This window comes from Diachasma alloeum, unplaced genomic scaffold (assembly GCF_001412515.2).
Source record: "Diachasma alloeum isolate Michigan unplaced genomic scaffold, Dall2.0 Dall_scaffold_00394, whole genome shotgun sequence".
NCBI lineage: Eukaryota > Metazoa > Arthropoda > Insecta > Hymenoptera > Braconidae > Diachasma > Diachasma alloeum.
The window spans coordinates 448,733-472,484 of record NW_021680533.1 but is presented as its reverse complement, the minus strand read 5'-3'; positions in this window follow the sequence as shown (position 1 = coordinate 472,484).

Here is a 23,752-nt window from a genome sequence, read left to right as displayed (position 1 = left end):
TTGTAAGTGATTTCTGCCCATCATGTTTATTGATAACGCGTCGCCATTACCAAAGTTGATGTTTTTCTTTTTAAATAATTCAGTCCATAATTTTCTCATCACACTGTCTGTAAAATGGTGTTTGACAGACACGAAGTGTCTATCAAACGGTGTCTATGCCGTTTACAGACAGTGTGAAGAAAAATTAGCTTCGTCACTCGGTCGGAAAAACTTTTCAGACCCGTGTGATTGCAATCCTTGGCTTCGCTTCGGTCTGCAACCCTCACACTCATCCGAAAAGTTTCTTCCAACCTTGTGACGAAAATTGCTATTTTTTGTAGGGGGCTTCTTGAGGATAATCGGGCGAGCCCGGAGGGTTGGAAAAAAAACAGCCATTTGTTTCTTTTTTTTTACGTATTCTTTAAATGATGGAAACGGCGTGTGCAAAGTTTCAGACTGCTGGGGCGCATGGTTAATTTATTATGAATTTTTGAAATAGTGGTTTTTAACGCGTGATCTTATGGAAATCATAAAAAAACTGCAAAACCCAAGGAAAAAATGCAGCCAAAGTTATGAAACTTTAGACACATTTAGAACATGTGATCAATGGTTTTTTGAGTGAAGAAGATTGTCGCCTAGGAGTATTGTTTATTCATAATAGCAAAAAAAGTACTGAAAAATTAAATTTCTGCGCACGCAGCCCAAACGAGCAGCAACGTCCCAAGTACCGATCGGGTGGGGGTAGCGCGGTCAATTTAAACGTCTCTTGAGAGAGAGAGCGATGAAGTGTTGTGATGGAGCTCCCTCGAGCCAGCGGTACCAGCTCCTGGTGAAACAAAAGAAAACTATCGACGATGTTGCCACTTTTAAAAAAAAAACAATCTGAAAACCATTCAATGTGTGGAACAGATAGAAATAAATTTGATTAGCTCCAAAAATAATTTTTAACCGGAGATACTCTCGAATATTGCTTGAATTTCCAATCCGAATGGGAACAATTTTTTTGTTCAGCGATTGGTTTTCTGCAGGAAAACAATAGAAACCCCTCACAGAACTGCACAGTTCTGTTTCATAATCATTCGAAATCACAACAAATCAGGGAATAATATATTGTTACGCTTGTAATTCTAGTAATAAATAATTCGTAAATAACTGAAATCACCGCAGAAATCATGCGAAATGCACCTAATTTAGAAATAAAGGTATTACTAATTTATAGAATTTGTTGCCTCATTTTATAAAAATGTTCGTAATGTGGAATTATTATTATTTAGCCGGAAAAGTTCACGAATGTGGTGAAAACCAACAAAGGCATGGTGGAGTCGACGAAACGTCGTACTGGTGGATCGTCAATTCGTGGAAAAGGTAGTTAGTGAGGGGATAATGTTTGGTTTTATGGATGGAACCTTTGCCAGCGCTCCATCACTGAAAGGTGTCCACCAGCTATACACCATCCTTGTACATACCTTCGGCCAAGTAAGTTTTGGTTTGAAAGACCTGCAAAAATTCACATATCAGCACTGGAGTATTCGCTACGCGCTAAAGCAAGTTGTTATGGATCACCGCAAAAAACATTTACACTCCACAGCAAATGTTCCGATGCTGGCGCGAGAGTTGTTCCGGGTCCGTCCAAATTCATTGACTTGAACAGCTCACTGAACTGTGACTCTTCTCCTATTTTTTCTTTGAGGTTGACATATGTCACGTATTTTTATTCATGTATTGAAACGTCATGAGTAAAAAGGCCCATTCGAAAACGTAAAATGTGCAATTGAAAAGTTGCATGAGACATAAAACGTTGCATTAATTAGCTGTATTGATACTATATTTAGTCTAATTTGAAATGTCTCAACTTCTCCTTCAAGTCCGATGGTGACTGTCAAATGAAATAGAACGGTCACAGATGGAATTAAAAAATACGCTACGTAATTATGCAGCGAAATAGAAAATCCCAGCGGTAAACCTTGCCCGAATTGAACGTTGCAAAGATCGTACCTCGCAAGGGTTGCAAGACCTAGGGTAAATCGGAGGAAACAAGCATGACACGGAACAAACGAGAGAATTTTTTTTTTCCTGTCTGCCTGTGACAGTTAATCGCTCCGATCATTTGAGATTGACTGGTATGGTCTGGTCTGATATCGTCTTGATAATAATTTGAGAAATGATGCATTATGAGATAGTATATTTATGGCTGCTGAGCTTTAGTCACCGTCTCACCGTTACGAACGGAGCCCGCTAACAGCGCCAACGCCGCAAGCATATACCAGTCCCCCAAAAGGACAAACAAACACCGACGAGAATCTCGGATAGTCCATTGTCATTTTTACTTCGCTTTTGTCTCACCATGACAGTTGTGGCGTTCCAACAGTTGTATTAATTCAAAAAGTGTTAACCACGTTGACTGAATAAATATAGTTTGTTTATAATACACGAACTATTACCCTATTTATGGGAGAACCGAAAAATCTCCATAATTGATTACCGCGACTTGATCCCGGCTAATTACGTTACGCAACCGACTTACCTCCATTCAATGCGTGCCACGAGATGGACTCCAACTTCCAGCATGCCTCTTCCACGTTAACCAATACATGGCGAAAAACACAGTAACTAGCACGATCAGGTACTAAAAAATCCAAACACACCGACAAAGTCTGCACAAGGCAGTCATTATTAGAAAATGTCCTTGGCTTATTCTCACCGGCTGGACATGGCGAAGACCCTATCGCCTGGTTCACACACATAGAAGTCCCGTTTAGGAACAGACGCATTACAAATGACAACAGCAAATATGACGCAGTCATGGAGGCCTTGCAGGGTCAGCACATAAGAGAAATCTCAGACACCATCAAGGCTTCATCAGCTGAAGAAAAATATAAATTTCCTGAACAGCACATCATCAAACATGTTTCTAAGTCAGTTGACCAATCTGTGCACAAGCTTTTGTACTGACTTTTATACTGGTGCACAGCTCATGGCTATGCACTCACAACCAGGCACCCTCAATCTTTGGATCTTTCCTGCCAGCAGGCTGAATATGATGGCAGCCGCAGACTACTGCAATCGCAACAGGCGAAAAACTCTCGTCGAGCAAAGGCTTAGCGCTATGCAGAAGGCAGTCGAGACCCTGTACTACAGTCTCCAGCAGCTGTATTCCAAAGTAGGACAGATCAACCCGAGAGAATCACACTTTCACTCTCGGTCACGCTCTTTCACGGCCACCCCTACGGGCCAAAGCGGTCTCTGATTAAACCATGAGCGTTTTGGATAGAGGGCTAGTCAGTGCCATCCTCCATGCTCACGCTCTAGCACACCACGTCAGCAACAGTTAAACTAGGTTCCATCTGAGGCAGCCTGGGGCAGGCTGGACTCTAACAACAATGCCACCATCAAAGATTTTCGTATATTTGTTTGTGACATAACGAGGTGACACGGCGCCTAGACGATTTTGCGTAACCGTAGATTCATGATATCCTCATCGCTTCTAGGTACACGGAGGAAAATCGTACATACCGTCGGACGCTTTTAGAACGACTTTCAAAATACAATATCGTAATCAACACACTTGGACATCGCATCTCGGCACAGGGAATTTTACCACTTCCAACGAAAGTTAAGGCGATCGCAAATTTCCCTCGCCAAACAACGGTCCGGAAACTGCGTGAGTTTTTAGGTATGATTAACTTTTATAGGAAGATCCTTAAAGATGCTGCAAAATTTCAGGCTCCTCTGCACAAATACACTCAGGATGCTTCAGTGAAAGGCTCACACCCTGTCACTTGGACACCGAAGGGCAATGCCGCTTTAGCCGCCTGCTAGGAAGAGTAGCGAAAAGCAAATTTGCTGGTCAATCCGGACACGACACTCCCGTATGCCATATTCTCCGCCGCTTCTGAGTATGGTATCGGAGCGGTCCTCCAACAACGACGAAGACAGCACTGGGAACCGCTGGCTACCTTCAGCCAGAAACTACAACCTGTACTGAGGAAGCACTACCGCTATGACCGAGGGCTTCATGCAATCTACGCTGCTGTGGGAAAGTTCCAGTACATATTTGAGGCAAGGCACGTCACTGATTTTCACCGATCATAAGGTCCTGCTACACGCTTTCGCCCAGAACCCCGTTAGAGCAACGCCATGGCAAATCCATAGCCTGGGTTTCATCGGCCAATTTTCGACCGACATCCAATACGTGGCCGGCAAGGATAACGTCGTCGCCGACGCTCTCTCTCGCATCGAGGAAATATCCGCAGTAGTCTCCACGAATAAGCTTGCCGAAGCCTGAGCCACTAACGGGTAGCTCCACCAATGCTTCCAGGGTCAACAACACGACGCCATCGCCCTTTGACCTGTCTACATCTCAGATTGCGCCACACTAATTTACTGTGACGTGTCTAGCGATCTGAATCGCCCTTTCGTTTATGCACCGCTGAAGAAGAGAATTTTCAATGCTCTCCATAGCGTCAGCTACCCTGGATCACGAAGGTCAACACACCTGGTGAAGCAACGATACGTCTGGCCTTGCATTAATGGAGGCTACCGACAGTGGGCCCGCTCATGCCTAGTATGTCAACGTAATAGGATATTATGTCATGTTTCATCACCTATTGAAGATTTTCTAGTACGTACGCGACGCTTTGAGCATATCGACGTGGACATTATCGGACCATACGTTCCGTACGGAGGGTATCGCAATTGACTGACAATCATCGACCGCGTCACTCGGTTTCCAGAAGCGTTCCCCATCGAGAACACTGGAGCGGAGTGTTTCGCCCGAACATTTTGCTATGGGCGGGTCAACCGCTACGGGGTACCTCTCCGCATGATGACCGACCAAGGGACGCAGTTCGAGAGTCAGCTGTTTAACGATTTCGCTCGCCTCCTCGGTAGCAGACACATCCGCACCACCCCGTTCCATCCGCAGTCGAATGGAATGGTGAAACGTTTGCACCTTCAACTAAATGATGCAATCCACTGTCATGAAAGCGACTCGTAGGTGGACACGCTGCCCATCATGCTCCTCAGAATTCGCGCAGCCTGGAAAGAAGATCTCGGCGGGACTCCCGTTGATCTCGTATACAAAGAGCCATAACGACTACCGGGAGAGTTGCTCGCTCCTTCAACACGACGCGGGTTCCTAAAAAGCCAACATGGCAAAACATATGAGAGATCTCTTTGCCGACCTCGCTCCTAAACCCGTCGCACGTCATAGACAGAGGAAAATTATCGTCTTCAAGGAGCTAGCCAACTGCTCGCGTGTCCTCGTTCGCCGCGACACGCCTCATCACACCTTCACGTCTCCATAAGAGGGACCTCACCGAGTCATATCGAGGCATGAGAGACATTTTGTCGTACAGATCAGAGGCGAAAATACCGTGGTCTCCATCGACCGCCTCAAATTTTTTTTTACTCCCACATGACGAGAGCATAATGGTACCGACGAGAAAGATGACGCCCCCGATGACAGAAATGAGATGCTCACCGCCATCACCTGAGTCACCTGAACCTGGAACCTCTGGACGTTCGTCATCGTATCGACCATCATATTCCGTCGCTGGCTCATCGACGTCATCAATTCTATCGGAACTCACAGCCCTGAAGATGCAGACTGCATTGTTTGCAAAACGTCGGCGCAATGCTGAAACCAAACACGGCATCCATCCGGGACCCAATAATGTCATCACTCTGTCCTTGTCCCTCACGAAATTTCGGGACAATTCTCGAACCTTACATAACACAAGATATTTGAACTCGCACGCTCCCCGACAAATAGATCAGTTGAATTCAGTAAGGTTTAAATATTCAATGTAAACACATCCCTGTACGATAAATATTTACTACTAAATTCTACTTTTCTCATTTAATAATATTTTTTATATGCAGCCGGTGATAGTGGCACTGATACTGATGGGGCATGGAACCATCGAGAATTATGACTCGGTGTTCCAGTATGTATTCAGTGAGGTGATTCCTGAAGTGGCCGAGGGTGGTACAATGATGTTGGATTATGAGCAAGTACCCTATACCAGCCTCAGTAGAAGAGTCCCTTCCCTCATGCTGACTTGCTGTCGCTTCCACTACGCCCAGGTAGACCGAACATACTCTCTATAACCACGCACGGAGTGTATAAAAATCGGGAACCGGAATGTTGTAGTCCGTCAGAATAAACTTCTCAAGATTTTTTTTTCAATGGGACAATGAAAAGAAAGTCCAAAAAACATTTCTGTTCACGTTCACACACGTGCGTGTGTGCGGTAGCGCGCCTGTGTGTGCGAGTATGTGTGTGTGTGTGTGTGTGTGTGTGTTTTTTATAGAGGTTTAGGAAAATCTTCAAAAGATTCTGGTAAAGTGATGGTAAAAACCAGATCTGGGATTTTTACCCAGTAAAAACCCTGTTTCCCTCTTTCTACCTCTAATCGTCCGTACCCATGTCCCTCGTGGCACCACCGTTAGGTATTACTTCACGAGAGGGGCTTTAGCTATTTGCTCTTATTCATGCATTTCTACTTTATGTACGTCCTCCTGCCTCACTAAGATATTATGCGTGGATAGAAGGTTCCAGAAAGAGATTTCTCACCTATGTCGCGGCTTTGCGTGATCGTTCCTCGGTTCTGAGCTCCTTCAGGACGTTCGTCGCGAAGTCACTCGTCGCGTCCCAGGCTGCCCGTGATGACAGCATACTTTCCACCAGATTCTCGGGTGACAGTTCCTTTCCGAGCTCCGTCTCCCAGGTGCTCCAGATGTCACTGTAACGGGGGCATCTGAAAAACACATGCTCCGCATTTTCTGCAACTCCTGTGCAGGTGGGACATTCTGGGGAATCTTCATGCTTGAATTTGAAGAGGTATTCTCGGAAGCATCCGTGCCCTGAAAGCATTTGACACAGATAATAGTTTGTTTCTCCATGAGTTGGACTTACCCACGCGGCTACGTGTGGAATTAGACGATAGGTCCATCTTCCATTGGTCGAATTCGTCCACTTCTCCTGCCATCGGTTTAAACTGTGACGCCTCTCCTCAGCCGCCAGTTCTTCGACGCCTATCATTTTCGATGCGAGCGATCGTTTGCGCCTATACAGCGATCCTCGCTCCTCAGCCAGAACCTCAATGGGCAACATTCCTGCGATGACACATACCGCGTCTTGAGAAACCATCCGAAATGCACTCGCAACTCGAAGAGCACCAAGTCGATAGACTGGTGCGATCTTGCGTCGCGCGTCCTGCAGCTGTAATACATCTCTCCAAATGGGAATTGCATATGTGAGTACCGAAGTCATCACTGAAGACAACAGTGCTCGTCTTCTTTGCTTGGGTCCCCCAATATTGGGCATGAGGCGAGACAAGGTGGATCTCACACCAGATGCTTTGGTCCCCACATGCTCCGCTTGCTGCTTGAAGTTCAGTCGTGCATCGATCATCACCCCCAGGTATCGGATGAATGACTGGGAGGTGATTTCACAAGACCCGACTGTCAGCGTGATTGTCTCGATCTTCTTCCTGCTGGTGATCAATACGGCTTCTGTCTTCTGTTCCGCTAGGTTCAGTCCAACAGAATCCATCCAGCAGCGGATGGTCTCGAATGTTGCGCTGAAAACACGTTTCATGTCTTCCAGGTGCTTCCTCACAATGACCACCGCCACGTCATCCGCAAATGCCACCAACTTAGTCCGCCGAGGCATGCTCAACTTCAGCAGCCCATCGTACATGATGTTCCACAAGAGAGGACCCAGTACTGACCCTTGAGGTACTCCTCCTGTCACCTTGTTCTTCCTGGGACCGGACTCTGTGTCGTACTTTAGGACCCTTCCGCTGAAATAGCTGCTGACCATTCTCTGCAGGTATTCTGGTACATTCAGTTTGTCAAGAGCCTCCATAATCCAGTCCCACCTGGCTGAATTGAAAGCGTTCTTGATATCTAGCGTCACCACTAAACAGTACTCCTTGGTGCCATTTAGCCACCGTTTTCCTGCAATCGCTTCCCTCGCGGTTTCGACGACAAGGTTGATGGCATCGAGTGTGGATCGGCCTTTCCGGAAACCATACTGACTTTTGGCGAGGATGGGTTCCACTGCAGCCTCTATCCTCTGGTGAATAATACGCTCGAGAATCTTACCTACAGTATCGAGCATGCAAAGAGGACGATAGGATGAAGGTTCGTCCAGTGGTTTATTTCCCTTTGGGAGCAATACCAATCTCTGCTGCTTCCAGACAGCAGGGAAGATGCCTTCTGTGAGGCACTCGTTGTAGACATCTAAGAATTGTTCCGTTATCGTGTGAATGGCCAGTTTCAACGCGACATTTGGAATTCCATCCAGCCCAGGAGCCTTGGAGTTTTCCACTCTTTTGCAGGCCTCCATTAACTCCTCCCTGGTGATCTTCGGAACAATTTCTCCTTCCCATTGTTCAGTATTGCGGCGAGATTCTGGTTGACCCGGAAACGGCGTCTTCACAATTTTGTTCAGGAGCACCGGGCACGATGGTGATGGTATTGATTGACTTTTAAGTCGTGTCATCACCACCTTGTACGGCCTCCCCCATGGATCGTTCTCTACCTCGCTGAGGAGCTCGCTCCAGCATTGTCTCTTGCTGTACTTGATGGCTTTGCTGAGCTTCCGCCGTGCCTTCTTGTATTGCATCTCTAGCCCCTGGAAGTTAGAACTTTTCCTACCACGCTGAGATGACCTCCTTGCTGCATTACACTCCTTCCGCAACACAGCGATGGTCTCATTCCACCAGTACACCGGTGGATGTCGATTCGTGGTTCGTTTCCTCGTCATAGTAGCATCGCAGGCTTTAGTCACCTTCCTCATAATGTCCTGTGCCTTCGCAGTCGCATTTGCACCAGCAATGGGATGGTCATCTAATGCCACCGAAAATGAGCCCGGATCAAATGTGCTCACTCGCCAGCCAACGCTGTTGGTTTTCTTTGCTGTTGATGTGACTTTATGGTCAGAACATATCTCCCAGAGTATTGCTCGGTGGTCACTCGCCGTGTTGATATCACTCACTCTCCATGAGTAGTTTCTCTTAGCGAGAGCACTACTCACGAAGGTAAGATCAACAATTGAGCTCAACTCCCTCCGCCTGAAGGTTGGTTCATCCCCTCTGTTCAGCAAGATCACGTCCAGAGCGGATATGGCTTCCAGTACAGCTTGTCCCTTCGCGTTTGTTAGCTTACTTCCTGAGTCAACTGCCCAAGCATTGAAGTCTCCAGCTAACACCACGGGAAAGTGTTGCTTGGCATCCACAGTCAGCCGATCGAGGAAGTCTGTGAACTCATCAATTTTGAGACTAGGTGGGGCATAACAGCTGTAGTAATATATTCCACCGATCTTCGCTCNCTCCTCCCTGGTGATCTTCGGAACAATTTCTCCTTCCCATTGTTCAGTATTGCGGCGAGATTCTGGTTGACCCGGAAACAGCGTCTTCACAATTTTGTTCAGGAGCACCGGGCACGATGGTGATGGTATTGATTGACTTTTAAGTCGTGTCATCACCACCTTGTACGGCCTCCCCCATGGATCGTTCTCTACCTCGCTGAGGAGCTCGCTCCAGCATTGTCTCTTGCTGTACTTGATGGCTTTGCTGAGCTTCCGCCGTGCCTTCTTGTATTGCATCTCTAGCCCCTGGAAGTTAGANTGGTGGATGTCGATTCGTGGTCCGCGTTCTCGTCATTGTGGCGTCGCAGGCGTTACTCACCTTCCTCCTGATGCTCTGCACCTTCGAAGTCGCATCTGTACCAGCGATTGGATGGTCATCTAATGCCACCGCAAATGAGCCTGGGTCGAAAGTGCTCACTCTCCAGCCAACGCTGTTGGTCTTCTTGGCTGTTGATGCGACCTTCTGGTTGGAACATATCTCCCAAAGTATGGCTCGGTGGTCACTAGCCGTATATATATCAGCTACACTTCATGAGTAGTTTCTCTTAGCGAGAGCACTACTCACGAAGGTAAGATCAACAATTAAGCTCAACTCCCCCCGCCTGAAGGTTGGTTCATCCCCTCTGTTCAGCAAGATCACGTCCAGAGCGGATATGGCTTCCAGTACAGCTTGTCCCTTCGCGTTTGTTAGCTTACTTCCCCAGTCAACTGCCCAAGCATTGAAGTCTCCAGCTAACACCACGGGAAAGTGTTGCTTGGCATCCACAGTCAGCCGATCAAGGAAGTCTGTGAACTCATCAATTTTGAGACTAGGTGGGGTATAACAGCTGTAGTAATATATTCCAGCGATCTTCGCCTTCACGAAACCATTTCTGCTTACGGTGTCTTGGAACGGCTGATTCTCACAAGCCCAGATTACTGCCTTCCCACTGGCGTCAGTAATCCAGGACTGAGTGCCAAGATGTCGATATGGCTCCGAAATCATGACAAGGTCCGCCTTCAGCTCGCGCACCGTTTGCATGAGCAAATCGTGTGCGTCGTCACAGTGGTTGAGGTTGAGCTGTAATGCCTTGCAGTTTCTCCTCTTATGATCGTCTTTTATTGGTGAGCTTCTGGAGTGCCTCGTTGTACGCTGGGCATCTACTGCTACAAACGACATGAGCACAATTCTTCGTTTTGACATTTTCAGTGCAGAGGGCACACCAAGGATCCTTCTGACAATCCTTTGCTTTGTGGCCATCTTCTCCACACTTTGCGCAGAGTTTTGACCGATCCACTCCACTGGTGCACTTGGTACCGAGATGTCCGTAGTGCCAGCACTTAAAGCACTTGACCGGCCTCTGAACTCTACGTATGCGGCAGTTCACCCAGCCAATCTTAATCTTCTTCCCGTGCGCATCCTCCCCCAGGATTTTCATGGCAGCACCAGCCATGTCACCGAGGCAGTTTGCGTCCCTCCATATGCTTTACGCATGGATTTTATGGCCTCGAGACCTAACTCATGCTCCTCACCCACTTGTTTCCGAAGAGCAACGAGAACGTCCTCCTTCGAAGTCTCCTCATCGAGGTCTTTGATCTCGAGATCTTCCATCGGCTCCTTACTTAGCACTTCGGCTTCACTTCCTAGGAGTGCGACAATCGCTGATCGTAGCTGGGAGGCTTCATCCGTCTTCTTCTTGCTCAGAATAATCAGCATGTCTTTAGTGGTCGTACGTCCGATTCTCTCGACACAATCACTAGCCTTATCACAAGCACTGTCTTTCTTCACTCGCTTAAGGAGGTCCAAGTAGTTCTCCTTCTCCTTGTGTCGAATGATCAGCGCTTTTGGCCTAGCCGCCAACTTCTTCTGAGTCTGCTTCATGTTCGGGTTTCCCCGTAGCTTCTTAGGCGCCGAGTCACCTTTCTCGCTTCGTCGCTTCCACTTCTGCCAGCCCTGGTCTTCACTGGCTTCATCCTTGTTGAACCTGCCTTGATTGGTCTCGCCCTTGGTTCGCTCGCCTCTAGCACGATCCTTCATGCTAGGTTCATTCCTTTTTGTCCCCTCCTCCTGGCGCGGTGACGTGAGCCGCTCGGGTGGACTTGGGGTCTTATCTTTCTTGGACCTTTTGAGCGAATCGGAATACGTTCCAGGTGATTCCCGATTTCTCTTCTTATTTCCTCCAGTGTCTTTCCGGTTCTGGTCTTGTGACCCTCCTTGCGACCCTGCATCCTTCATCGTCCGTTCCCTAAGCTCAGCATTTTTCAATGCTGGTTGGTCGGATTTCACTTTCTTCGGTGGCACTTGTTCTGGCAGACGTTCATGCAACGACCTAAGTCGCCTAGTAGAAGCCTGAACGCTCCTAGCCATCTGGCGAATATTCTCATTTATTGTTCGCCTATTTTTGTCCATCAACTGGGACAAAAGATCTGCGATGAGCTTCTCGTGGCGATCCCATTCTTGTTTACGTCTCGCTTCTTCATTTGAGACGGTGAGATCGATCTCGTGCTGAGTCTGCACCTGCACCACACTCGTGGGATGTGGGATCAAGGTGTACTCATGCGGTACGGTGAACTTTGTCATCCCTTGAGGCTGAGCCTCTTCTCCAGTTGTAGCATCTGAGGCCAAGTGGTCCACCTTTGCATAATGTGATGATTGGCTCCTCCCATAATCCATGGAGCCGGCATCAGAACTGATGGCGGGATTCTCCTTGTTAAGGCTACCCGCAAGGGAACTTTCAATTTTTTCATCACTCATCATTTTTGTACTATCTGTTATCGGGAGCCTGACCCGGGGGTGTTTTAGGGAGCCCACCCTGCACACCGCTTTTAGAGTTGGGTTTCTCGGAAGGTGTTGGTTCGCGCCGACGTATTTTATTTAGTCGGTACCCTATATTCTGAACGGCAGTTCAGAATATCGAGCATTCCCCCATCCACCACCTGGGGACGCGCCACGTCGCAGGACCTTCCAACCTGCGAAAACTCGGAGGGTAAGGCGTTCCTCGCCGAAAGGATCCGTGGTGTGTGTGTGTGTGCGTTTTGGTTTGCTGTGGGATGCATTTACGCATACCCAGTTGGGAAGGGAATCGGTGATTTCCTTCATCGAATGAGGTATGCCGGACTGAGATAGCAATGAGTAATACCGACTAAACTCCAGTCGGACCTATTCAATAACCTTTTGACCACTCGCACCACTGTTAAGAATAACGTAGGGAGAGAGGTCTCTGTTATTTACTCCTCCGCATTGTATTTCTATAGTGAATGTCTATCTGTTCTGCTGCGATGTTTGGTGAGACGAGGAAGTACCAGTAGATATCTCGTTCATTTTGAAGAAAAGTAATTTCGTTCATCACTTCGGAGCTTCTTCATGCCATTGGCCACAAAGTTTCTCGTTGCATCCCAGGCTCCCTGCGAGGACAGTATTGATAAAATCAGTTCGCCAGGTTTGACCTCCCTTCCCAGAGCGGTCTCCTAGGTATTCTGAATATCGCGGAAGTAGGGGCACGTGAAAAAAACGTGCTCAGAGTACACTCATATACAAGCAGGGCACAGCCAATAATCTTCATGCCTGTATTTATGAAGATACCCCTGAAAGCACATGTCCTCTCCTGACAGCATTTGAGGCAGCAAATAACTGATCTCTTCATAATTTCAGCTTACCGAGACAGCCAACGAGTCCATTTTCCTTTGGTAGAAGTTTCCCACTGCAGCTACCATAGGGATAAGCAATAACGCTGCTCTTCTATGCAAAGTTCAGCAGCGCTTAATGTATCCGACTTACTCCGTCGATGCAGAGACCTTCGTTATCTTCGGACAACACTCTTATAGGTAGCATTCCGCCGATGATTTAATATCCCATGACGTGACGCACATGAGACACACTGTGTGGTATGCGCTCGCAGTTCGCAGAGCACTCCGTCGATCGGCTGATGCAACGTTTTGCCATGATTCTTGTAATTGCTGTTCGTCAGCTCAGACGACAATGCTATAAGTGAGGACTGACCTGACCACCGATTACAATTGCAATTGTTTCTTATGATTTGGACGTAATATGTTGGGCATGAGACGTGATAAGTTGTTTCTGACTCCAAAAGCCTTGATATTTATATGCTCCGCTAGCTGCTTGAAACAAAGTCGTGTATCAATCATCAATGCGAGATACCAAATCGAAAGCTGGGAAATCAGTTCGTAGTCCCAGCCTTGCAATGCTATAGTGTTAACTTTATCAGTACTTGTAACAAACTCGCTTTAATGTTCCTGCGGTTATAGCCATACGATGTCCAATAAACCGTTATGTGACCTGCAGCTAATGTTGACGAAAAATTTCATCTCCTCTTGATATTTTCCCACGATGAGTACAACAATATCACCTGCAAAAGGCACGAGGTTCCCATTAAGTGGCGTAAGTTTTAGCAGCCCATTTTACATGATGTTTCTCAAAAAAAAACGTAGCACGCAGCCCTGAGGCACCCCCCAGGGAGTTTGTACTCTTTTGACCAACGTTTCGTGTGGTCCTTGAGAACCCTTCCACTGATGTAGTTATCTACCATTTTCCGCAGATATTGTGCTACGTTGAAATATACCAGAGCGTCCTTTATATAATCCCATTTGGCTTCATCGAAAAGGCTCTTGATTTAAAAATTAGCGACGAGGCAGTACTTCTTTATACCCCTGAGTTATCTCATGATTTAAATAGGTCCCGTAGCGGAATATACAAGAAGAATTATGGCATTAAAGGTAGATTGGCCTCTCCGGAAAATATATGTTATCAGCCAAAACCGGCTCAACAGCTGTCTCTGTTTTCCAACGGATTATACGTTCGAGGATCTTGCAAGCGGAAACGAGCATAGTAAAGGGGTGATATGATGACGGTTCGACCGATGGCTTTTTCACTTGGGAGTAACACCAACTTTTGCTGCTTCCAATGAGCAGGGAAGATCCGCTCCTTCAGACACTCGTTGTATGCGTCCAAGAACAGTCTCGGTTTCACGAGGATGTCTGATTCGAGGGCAACATTCGGAAGCCCATGTTGCCCAGAATCCTTGGTATTACCCACTGTACTACACACCTGCAGCAGTTCTTCCTCAGTTATTGGTGGAACCATAACATCCTTTCTTTATTCAATAAAACGTGGGAGTGCTGGTTCTTGCGGGAACAGCACCATGATGTTTTTTTCCATGAGTTCCAGATACGTTGGCGATAAAATCTACGGACATTAAAGTAACGGCATCATGAAAATGGAAAGCCGCACGTGTCACCTTGTACTTGTGCAAGGAGCTCATTCCATGATATTTTTTTGCTCAACTTTATTGCTTGACTGTTTTTTTTTTTGTGTCTTCTTATATCGATCCTCCAACTCCTTAAAGTTTGGCTTGTTGCGGCCTAGTTCGGACCATCTCCCCGCTACGTTGCACTTCTTCCGTGAGACGGCGATGGTGTTGTTTCCGTAAATGGGAATTCTCGTTTCCCACAACACCCAACTGCAACCTTCTTGTTGGCATCAATAACCCAGGGTTAAGTGTACATATGATGATATGGCTCTGAGTTCATCACGATTTTCAGCTTCAGATCCCGCATTGTTTGCATAATGAGATCATGTGCAGGCTCGCAGTTGTTGAAGTTGAGATGGAGCAACTTAATCACCGTTTGTTGGTGAGCTCCTAGAGTGCCTTCATATATGCTGAACATCTGGTGCCTCCAGCAATATGGGCACAATTATCTGTATTGCCGTTCTCACAGAGAACAGAGCAGACCGCGTTTCCTTGTTACAGTCTTTACATTAATGACTATCATGGCTAGATGGCTAGATGGCCATAGTGCCAGCACCTAAAGTACTCAACTGTTCGCTCCAGTCTTCTTATCCAACAATTCAGCCAACGTATCCTAATTTTCCCGTGCTTAATTTTCCCGTGCACAATATTGTTCGCAGTAGTTGGTGCCAGAGTTACTGGGACAGTGTGGGTTCCTCCATAACCCTTGGACATAGACATAATTACCCCTGGATCGATCTTGTAGTCGCTTCCGGCCGTCGATCTAGAGATATTCCTGAAACACCTCGCTGAACACCTGTGCCTCATCTTGTAATATTTGAATGATTTGATACGAGAGAACTATTACGGGTGGTTACGTCAAGAATGGGTTACTTGACACAACTTTATTAAATTAAAATTCAATATATTGAACCAAAGAAACAAGATTAAATTCAAAGATCGTCTCGAATTTAAGGAATAGAATTCAAACACAAAACCCATTTACAAAGGTCCCCTTTTACTTCAATTTTCTAAACCCCAAAAAGGTTTGGAATCAAAGGTTGGAAAGGTTCACTTGGAGTAAAATGAAAAGAATTTTGAATAACTTTAAAGTGACTCAATAGAGTCTATATTTTAACAAAACAAGTAGAAAAGTATAACTACAACATTCGACTTACATTCACTGCTCTGCTTTCAGTCGTAAAGTATTTTGTATGTGGTTAAAAGTAATGCCGCACTGAATTTAAGACGTTGGATTAAATTCTTTATTTAAATGAATAAAATAATTACAAATGTCATAAGACTTGGGATTTCAGAAAATAATTTAGTCACGAAAGACTAAAATGGAAATTAAATAGTCATCCAAGACTATATGAAAATTAAAGGTCGCGAAAAACCCGAAATATCGCCTTAATAGGTCGATAATAAAATTGGAACTGTGTCCAAAAGAAACTGGAGTATACTAACTCTCAGATATGAGCTACTACTACTACTGTAGCGATGACTACAAAATGCAATCGGAACTGTAACTGTCGTGCTGCTATCGCGCACAAGTCTTTATAGTTTATCTAGGAGGGTGTGTCCTCAGAATGCATAGGGAAATTTCGGGGACCAATTACAAATGACTCTAGCCGAAATTTCCCACTCCAGTGGTTTGAAATCTCCTTGTTTCGAGATCAACTCCATCTCTCTACATGAAGATGTTTTTGGGGTGTAGGCGGTCTTTTCTATTCCCCAACAACCAATGAAAATTGTTTTAGGAATGCCCATATATTCCCTCCACAATTCTCTTTTATCTCTTATTTTCAACTTAGCGTTAACATCTTTGTTATTTAATTTTTTAGAAACAATTCAGATAAATTTCATGAAATGTTATGATAAATTATAATTCATTGAAGAAAAATAGTAATCTAATAGTAATTCAATAATAATTCAATGACATAAAAATATTGTTTAAACTTTAATTATTTTGTGGTTTTCCCACGTTGATAATATTTCTTCAACAATTATGATAGTTCAATTAATATCCGAAATGGAAAATTATTCATAAAAGAATCATTCTGTTGTATGATGCATTTTACTATTTTTGTGTCACATGTTCGCCAATGTTTATCTCATTTCCTCCATGTGGGAAACGAAATCGTTACTCTATTTTTATATCAAATATTTGTCGTGGGAGTTACAAAATTTGGACCCACGCTTAGAATTTGTTATCAACAGTTTTCCGGTTCAAGAGTCCAGTGTTTATTGAAATTTACGGTCACACGTGGAAAGTACATGATTAAGGAGACGAGACTAGACTCAAATGTTTACAGTGCATCTGATATTGCACAGCTGATATCTCCTTAATCTAGGAGAAACTCGACGTTGGGAACATTTTTATCGTTCACAGATGTGTGCAGCCGAAATATTCCCAACATCAAGGGGGTCACTTTCCCTCTTCACAGAAGATAATTTGGGTTTCAAAAGTCGCTTCTATCACTGAGATAATTGAATGACGACGTAAGAAAATGAATTAAAATGAATGTTCTGACGGATGTCACAGGGTGGATGAAAAATTTGTAAGGACCACCGTTGTCATTGGCAATCATCAATATATTTTATCACTGCGTTCCTGGCATTTTACATACGATAGCTTTCTCTATATTGATTACATTCAGAAATGATATTCTCCGATGAAAAGTCTAATTCTTCAGACATAACACACTTGCACTACCCACATACCGACATTTATAATTTTCCCGTGTATTTTTTCTCACTTTCCACATAATGTGTTACTTACCAGACAAAAGTCACAGGTCAATCATTTTCCCGAATTATATAAAATAATCACATGCGGAACCATAAAAGGATAAGTATCTCTCACGACTCCATATAAATTATTATCAATTAATGGGGCGAACCTCAAATGAAGTTGACTTGTGGATTATCTTCGACCCTGGCGTTGACTCGACGATACAACTGATGGTACCATAATATACATGATCATATACTCATCTTTGTCATAAGATAAAAACACCTGTGGAACATCCGTAGATCCCCTCATCAGTCGGTGAGCTCAACCGACAATCGTCCAGTTGTGATCCACGCCATCCAGATTCATCAGTCGCTTCGTGATGCAGATGAGTACCTATGTGCCTATGTGCCTTTGTGCTTCAGTGGTGATCCACGCCATCCAGATTCATTAGTCGCTTCGTGATGCAGATGAGTGCCTATGGTCAGCGATTCGAGTTGATGAGACTGTCCTAGTGTGCTTGGTACCGCCGTCGCAGGAAGAAGAACCTTTTGGATGTGTGCTGGAATCAGCGAGGCTCGATTTCCCCTTCTCTTTTCCAAATTCTTGAATTGCCTGAGGTACCGTAGAGTGGTGCCCTCATATTATTTTACACCGTGAGAGAGATTATTGCCGCCTATTTAACTTGAGTAACGTACTCTACATTATCCCTCGTACTCTACAATCTTCAAGCAGGCCGGTGATAACTGTACACAGCTGATGAGCTCGGTTCGTCGTATTCCTGCTGAAGATGAGCAGCATCATTGGCTCCTTCCACAATACATGGAAAGGGCATGAGCCACCGGAGCTTGCACCCGATGGGAACTGACCACAGGATTTGCCTTGTCGGGTAAACCCGTATGGGAACTTAGTATTTTCTCATGACTATCCATAATTGTGTGTAAGCTGTTGAAGGGAGTCCACCCAAAACTATTTGATAATAATTCTTTATTTGATTTCCCCTTGGGGATTCAAAGAACTTCAGTTTTCCTCCTTCCTTCTCATATCTACCTTTACATATTTTCTATTCTAGTTTCTAATTCTAATTTAATTATATATATATATATATTTACAGGCTTATATCTATGACATCTTACATCTATGCAAACTGTTGGGGGTGACTGAGCGAATACGAGAGAGAAACGTGCGAGTGTGAGGCTGAGTGGGACCCCCGCTTCCGGTCTCCGAAATATCTCTGTATAACATCCAGAGTTCTATCTCTCCCCTATCCTACCCCTTAATCTCCCACCCCTCCCCTCTCACCTTTCCCCCTACATTCACAACCACCCCTCTCCCCTCACTCATTCATCTATTCTACACAATCATTCCTTCCTTTTCCCAATCATCTATGTATTTCTCTCCTCCTCCCTCCTCGTTCAGAATCTCTTTTATCCTCTCCCATACACTCCTTTCCTCTCCCTCTTCTTGTCTACTTTCCTCCAGAACATGCACCCAAGTTTCCTCACTTGCACCGCATCTCCTATATCTTTTCCTTTCCTCCCTTTCCCATGATCTCTCCCCTCTCATTCCATCCCCTAATCTGTACCTCATTCGCCTGTTCCACCTCTCCTCCCCCCATTCCTTCATCAGATATTTCGGAATATCCTCTACTATTACCTCTCTATTTCCTGAATCTTTTCGAATCCTCCCATTCCTTCTCCCGCCTGCTCCTCATTCCCTCCTATTCTAGTTATCCCTCTTTCTACCTTGAAGTTCCTTCTCTCCATCTCCATCTTGATACTACGGACCTATTCTCCCTCCCATCCAACTCTTTTAGGCAGTTTCTGGCAATGCTGCTACCCTCCTCACTTCTCAATTTCTCTTCAAAATTCCAAGCTCTTTTCGCTGCCCTCGTCCTCAATTTTTCCCTTTTGAGTTCTCCTATTATGAGATACCCCGGAGTTCCTCTTCCTGATCCAAACACCCATCTCAAATACCTCTCCTGCAGCCTCTCTACCCCCTCCCTCTCCTTCCACCCCCATATCCTGATTCATCCAGCGCCGTAATCAGCATCTTTCCATCTTTATCCACCTTTCTTTTATCCTTAGACTTTCTCGACTCCTTATCCTCTAATTCATCCTGTTCTATTAACCCTCCTTTCGTACCGGTTATCGCGTTAAAATCCCCCCCTATGATTGCTATTTCCTCATTCTTCTTCTCCATCACTTCCCTGATTCTCTCTATCTTTTGTCCCATATCCTGGTTTACATATTGCATATTCCTATTATCCTATAACTCTTTCCCTCTATTCCTATATTTTCCTCTAACCACCCTTCCACTCCCACCTCTCCCTCTTCCACCCCTTCCCACTTCTCCTTTACACAGCTCCTTTCTAATTCCCATTACCATCCCTCCTATCCCTCTCCCCTTCCTATGTACTCTTGTGGCCAGCTGCGCTTTCCAACAAAACCCTTCCGGCAGTTTCTTCTCTATTTTCTCACATCCCGACCTCTCTAGCTATGTCTCTATCAGTACTATCACATCCAATTTCTCTAATCTCCCCCAGAAATCCTTATCTTTTCTTTCTAAGACCTTTACATTTCAGAAGGCCAGTTTCACACCTACCTTTTCCTTTCTCTTTACCTCCTTCCTATCCTTGTTTACACCATTTCCTCCTTTGCGCCTACTGCGCCCCCCCCCATACCTTGCTATTGCCTTCCCCCTCGACCCTACCTCCTTGCCTCCTCTTCCCTCTGTTGCCCTTCCTAATCCCCCCCCCCTCCTGCTCCTGCTCACCTGTCTCCATCGCCTCAACATTGTTTTCTTCTCTCTCCCTCACCTCTCTGTCCACCGTCCATTCTTCCCCTAACCATGTTCTTAAGCTTCCGTCCATTCTTCCCCTACCATGTTCTTAAGCTTCTCTGACATCTCGTCCCACAACCACGTTTCTCTATCTATCCATAGCCTATCCCTTCCTACATTCACCCTTATTCCCTTCCCACTTTCAACTCTTTCTACCTGTAGCAACCACCATTGTCTTTTCCTCTCCCTCCAAGTCAAGTCGTCTTCTAATCTCTCTTTCCTGCCTCTCAGTTTAGCCCTGTTCTCCACTATCCTCTTTTTATCATTTGGATCCTTAAGCTCTAACACCACCGACTGTCTTCCCTGTCTGTCCTTACCACCTATCTTTCTTACCTCTTTCACTTCCACCTCAACCTCTAACACCCTTTCTAGCAACTCCCTCACTTCCAACCTCCCATCTCCCTCCCCTACTCAATCCCTCTTATCACAACATTTTTCCTCCTTCTCTCTCTCTTCAGCTTCTCCTCCTTCCATTCTAGTTCCCAAATTCGCTTCCTTAATTGCTGATTTTCCTTCACTGCCTTTTCCTCTCTCGGCCCTACGTTCTGTACCCCCCCTACACTCAACTCCTCCAGCTTCTCCTCTAGAGTATCTACTTTTGCAACTTTTCTCTGTACTTCCTCTAATCTTCTATTATTTTCTACATTCTCCCTTTTCCTCTCCCTACCTTCATCAATCGCACTATTTTCCATTTCACTTGACTTCTCCCATATCTTCTCTCTTTCCTCATCCCATTTCCTTCTCTAATCCTCCCACGCTTCCTTTACTTTCACTATCTCCTCCCTCGTTACCCCCCCGTCCTCCTTGAGCTCCTTCAGCGATTGCAGGGTACTGGCGCTAAACTTAACCATAAGCTTTTCTAATCTCCCTACCGGATGATCCTTCTCCTCTTCCTCCCCGTTTCCCTGCATTTTTCTCTTTTTCTCTTCTGCCTCCTCTTCCCCCTCCTCGCTAACACCCTCTGATTGATCACTTCTTTTTCTCTTTTCACCTGCCTCTTTCCCCCCTAAGACTAGATCTCCCCCCTCTACCTCAAAATGCCTGCCACCCGACGGGGATCCAGAGACGCTCCTCCTCCTAATCCTTTCGCTCTGCAACTTCTCCCTCAGCAATTTCTGGTTAGTCAACAACACGCCTCTCTTCTTTCTATTTCTCCCCACCACACCCTCTGTATCAGAAACCTCTGAAACGTCAGCCGAAACTGATGACAAATACTCCAACTCGTCCCCCCCCTTCCCCTCCTCCTCGCTTACTATCTCTTCTTTCTCTTCCCCCTCTTCTGTTCCCTCTTCGTTATCTACCTTGATGTTTACTATAGATCTGAATAGAAAACTCATTTACCTACCTCACTTTCCCTCCCCTGTTTTACCTACTCTTTCACTTTCCACTTCTAATTCTCCCCGCTATCTTGTCTTGTCGCCCCTTTCTTTTCTTTCCCCTTTTTCCACCTGTCTCTCCCGCCCTTCTCCCTTCCCCTCCTCACCAAGCTATTCTCTAACCGCCTAACCCTTTCTTTTACACTCACTCCCTCTCCCTTTACTCCACACCCTTCTCTGTGTCTATCCTACTACCTTCCCTGCTACTTTCTGACTCTCCTACTCCACTCTCCACTTTTCTAACCCGTTTTCTATCACCCCCGCTGAAACTAACCTCCAAACTCTCACTGCCACTTTCACACCTCAATTCACTCCCACTTCCACTCTAACCCTTTGCACTCCACCATTCATTCACCACTCTTACCTTTCCCAACCCTCCTTACCCTCCCTCCTTAACCCTCCTTTCTCCTTACCCTCTTTTTAATACACTCAACTTAGAATAATCAAAAATAACTTAATAACCAAAGCACCCAAAAACTACCAACTTTATCCTCGCAGACCGGAAACGGAAGTCCACCCAAAACTATTTATGAAAAGCTGTTGTAGGTAGTGGCAGACAGTTTATTGCATTTCAGTCTGTTGTGTCAGTAGGTAGACCCAGTGAGGACTTCTATTCTCCACCTGGAGACGCCGTAGCAGCTAAGCTTCTTTAGCAACGTGCCCCGAAAAGGACAAGTCTGAGCTGGGAGGTGTGTATTTTTTTTTGTTTTATAAAGGGCAAAATACTCATCAGGCGTAAATACTCAATAATAATCGGACGTAATGTATATTCCCCTGAAACATTCGAGCATGTCTGGCCCGATATGTCGGACTTGGATATCCTATACCGACTAAGAAACCCCTGTCATCGATCTCGGTGTCCGCCGCGGAACCGCTGTTAGGCATTACTTCACGGAGGGAGGATGTAACCGTCGCTCTTCCTTTGCGAATTTGGTCGTTCCTTCCCAGGCTATTTACTATGACAACATTACTATCACCAAGCTCTCTGACAAGATCCTTCCACCGAGTGCAGTCTCCCAAGTAGTGCGAGATGAGTAGACGCGCGGGTACACAAAAAATACGTGTACAGGAGTCTTCGCTGACTCCTGTGCAGGCCGGGAACTTCGGGGAATCTTCATGTTTGAATCAACGAAGGAAGTCCCGAAAACACTGACAGGTGGCCTGTCAACATCTGAGTCAGCTAGTAATTGACTTCCCCGTGTTATCGGTTCAGCCAGACATTTACCTTCCTTATATCCTCAACTCTGCAGGACTCAGAGTGATCGATCGCTTCTGCCGGTGAATGTATCTGTGTGTTTCTTTTTTCGAGTGCTTTCGAAATAATGCCTGCTCGCACGACAGTAGACATTCATCACACCCTGTGTCGGACATGCCCTGACTGAAGATCTCACCTCGAAATCCTTCAGACTTTTGATTTCCTCGCGGCACCACCGTAAAGTATTACTTTGCGAGGGAGAGGTTTTAGCTTTATGCTCTTCCATTTTGTTTCCAGCCAATGTACGTCCCCCTATCTCACTAAGGTGTTGGATATGGGCAGAGGGTTCCAATTGATTCATCGTCTATTCTGCAGCTTTACGTCTGCGTTCCTCACGTCTGAACTCCTTGAAAGCTTCTGTCGCGAAGTTGCTCGTTACGTTCTAGACTGCTTTCGATGAGAGCATAGGTTCTACTAAAGTCTCAGGCCGGACCGTTCCTCCAATTGCGAACTTCCAGACATCGCGTACCCTGCTCCATCGACGTATTCGGTAACTCCTGTGAAGCCCGTACACTATGGGAAACCCTCATGTTTAGATTTATGAAGATATTGAAGGAAACACCCATGGCCTGAAAGCGTCTGCGTCAGATAATAGTTTACTTCTCCGTGGTTTCGCTTGAAACAGACGTCCACCTGAAGAATAAGACGATGATGCCATCTTCCTTTTGTCGATGTATTCCACCGCGGCTGCCATCAGTGTATGCTGTTGGCTCTCTGCTCTGTACTCAGATATTGTGGACTCAATGGGAGTTGTCCTTGATCATTCTGTCTGTTTTTTTAATATTTTTATTAAGGAGAAAAAATGCTCTGTACGCACACACTCCGAGTTGAAGACTCCTGGAGTGTTGCGTCTGACTCGGTCTGGTCTGGATAGTGTCGACCTCGAGCCGCCATGGCTGGTGGAAACCTGACTTGTATTGGCTCGGCAAATATGCAACCCATATGGACTAAAGAAGATACCCC